Raw genomic sequence first — 3097 nt, forward strand, 5'->3', positions numbered from 1 at the left:
GTCCAATGGGAGGTGTTGGGGATTTACCAAGAATTGCCAACCAGAGTGTCTCTTAATAGAGAGCGAATTTGCTTTCTCACTGTGGAGGATGTTTGGCTTTGCCTGGCCACCGTTGGAGTTCTCACAAGTGAAGAGAAAAACTACTGCTGGTACCTTATTTGGCTAGCCCAGAGAGGGTGTTGTGCATACCCTATAATGCACAGCATAGGCATTCCCAGCCAAGAAAGATCCAGCCTCAAAGAATTTAAAGGAGTGGAGTTGTAATAAGTGTGTTTCTCTCCAGTGAGGAACTACATTGGGGATCAAACACAGAAGGGCGTTTGGGTAGTTGGTACGTCCATCACGCGTGGGTCAAAGAAGAAATGAGAAGCCATGCAGGACCATGATGTGACATAAACTCAGCAAAAGCACAACGTCCCGCAATCCACAGGGTTTTGGACACTTTGCACACCTTTCCTCTGATGTTCAAAAGGCAACTCACAGCTCAGTATGATGGTGCCTGCTTGGAATCCTAGTGGATTGGGAGGCTGAGGGAGGAGGCTTGCAAGTTGGAGGCCAGCCTCAGCAATTAAGTGAGGCCCTGAGCCACTGAGTGAGACCCTGTTTAAATAAATTTAAAAATGAAAAAGGTCTGGGATGTGGCTCTGTGGCTAGGCACCCCTGGGTTCAATCACCGGTTCCACAAAATTAAAAAAAAATGTATACAGAAAGAGCAAAAGACATGTATAAAATAGAAGATCGGTGCTTTGAGAAAAATCAACTAAAGTGACCAATTTTGAGTTAAATGGCAAAAAAAAAAAAAAAAAAAAAATCGCAAGTGATTGAAATCCAAAAAAATAAAAAGAGGGACATTGTTATTGAATATATAGGAATAAGAATGAATTAAGTTCTAAGCTGTGGAACCCACCTGGGTGCCCTTCCAAAGATGGATGGGTAAGGAAAATGTGGTGTATATACACGGTGGAATATTACGCAGCCGTGAAGAAGAATGAAAGTAGGGCATTTGCTGGCAAAATGATTGGAAGTCATAGAATATTATGCTGCATGCAATAAGCCAGTGCCAAAAACATCAAGGGTGGAATGTTCTCTCTGATATGTGGGTGCTGATTCCCAATCAGGGGAGGGGGATCTAGGGAAGAAGATATAACTTTCCGGGGTTCAAGAGTGGTCGCACCAATTTGCAGTGCCACCAGCAATGGGGGAGGGTGCACCTTTCCCCCCCACATCCTCACCAATAGCTATGGGTGCTTCTGCAGAACCGACGGTCGGAACCTGACCCGAGAGAGGATGCGTCCTGCTGGATACCTGTGCACCCCGACCCGATCCTGGGCTCGATACTACCTCTCCTCCTAGAAGCCCCAGGACGAGGACCTTGCAGAGAGCTGCCCGGGGGACATATCTTCTAGAGCATCACCTGTGAGCCCAAGGAGGTGGCTCCTGTACCCCGCGACCTGGGTACCACTCGCCAACTCTGAAGCCTAAAATCCCTTTGCACGATGGAAATTGGGGGCATCTGTTCCAAAATAGCTCTGTTTGTGTTCTCCTTATTCCAAAATACTGTTTTTCTTCCTTGGATCATCGAAAGGTGGTGCTTGCCTAGTTTTTTTTTTTTTTAATTCTTATTTATTTTTATTTCCTGTCTGGTTATTTTTCTGTTTTTCAAAAATCGTTATGACTCAGTAAGGGGGTGACTTTAAACACGGCCAGCTTTTGTGCGGCCGTAACAGCCCTTAACGAGAAATCATGATAATTATGATAATGGGATTCTTGGGGGCAGGACTATTTTAAGAATCTGGGTTTCTTTGTGCCGCTTGGAAAGGGCATAAATCGGATGCAAACAGCCTCCTTGAGTGTATAGTTCATGTTCCAGAAGAAGGTTCTATAGCTGCCTCCCCATCATGTCTCCATTAGCACCTAATCTGCAGAAAAGAAAAGAAAAATAAAGCTTCCAAACAAACAAACAAACAAACAAAAAATAGAAATGTCTGCGAATTGGGTGCTAATTAACTGTCCGGAGCAATTAGGATCTGCAATAAAATTCAATTTAGGCTGCCCATAACTCTGGGTGCCATTTCATCGGGAGACGGACGACACCCCATTATGTTGTGAGGATCGTCCCAAATGCATGAGGTCAGAGATGGCTCTTTGGGTTACTATTTAAGTTTGTATGTCTTTTTTTTTTTTTTTTTTTTTAAGAAAAATAAAGAATCTCACATTTTCGTACAAGCCACAGTAAAAGAGTTAACGAGGGCCTGGCACATTTTGCTTTTACAAAAGAGCGTTTATTCACCAAGAGCAAATGCACGTCCTACTATTTATAAATGCATCCTGCTCAGCCGTTCGTTATCAGATAAGCACAATATAGAAAAATTAGAGAAATCATCTGATTTGGCTAAATTGGAGGCTTTCTTGCATTGGTGATTAAAACGTGCTTCCATGCAGCCATTCGGCATCATGTTAAGGTGTGTTGCACGCTGCGGAGTCTGTGTGGCAAAATCGGGAAGGTTTTCAGACATAGATATACCTGGGGAGCAAAGAGGGATGGTCCCTTCATTCCTTTTTATCTGTTAGAAATGGCATCATTCTTAAAAACTGCAGAAATAGCCGGGCGCAGTGATGCACGCCTGTCATCCCAGCGGCTCGGGAGGCTGAGGCAGGAGGATCGTGAGTTCAAAGCCAGCCTCAACCAAAGCGAGGCCCTAAGCATCTCAGGGAGACCCTGTCTCTAAATAAAATGCAAAATAGGGCTGGGGACGGGGCTCCGGGGTCGAGTGACCCTGGGTTCAATTTTTGGTACCAAAAAAAATAGTTGCATAGAGACTTAATTTTAATAATTGTGACCCCCCCACACACACACCAACGGATTCTCCAGGGGGGAGGACTGTCCCCCGCTGACCCTGGAACAGACTCTCCAGTGGAGGCTGAGCTCCTTGGATGTGGGTGGCTGGACTCGGAGATCTTGGTGGGACTTTCTTCCCGGGACCCTGGTGGGCTTCAGGACAAAGTTTGGGGGTCCTAGCGATGCAAGGTGGTGTCCAGGGTTGTCCCCAAATAGGGAGATCTGTCACCAGCAGCCCGGGTCTCAGTCCAGAGGCCT

Source organism: Marmota flaviventris, chromosome X (genome assembly GCF_047511675.1).
Source record: "Marmota flaviventris isolate mMarFla1 chromosome X, mMarFla1.hap1, whole genome shotgun sequence".
NCBI classification, from domain to species: domain Eukaryota; kingdom Metazoa; phylum Chordata; class Mammalia; order Rodentia; family Sciuridae; genus Marmota; species Marmota flaviventris.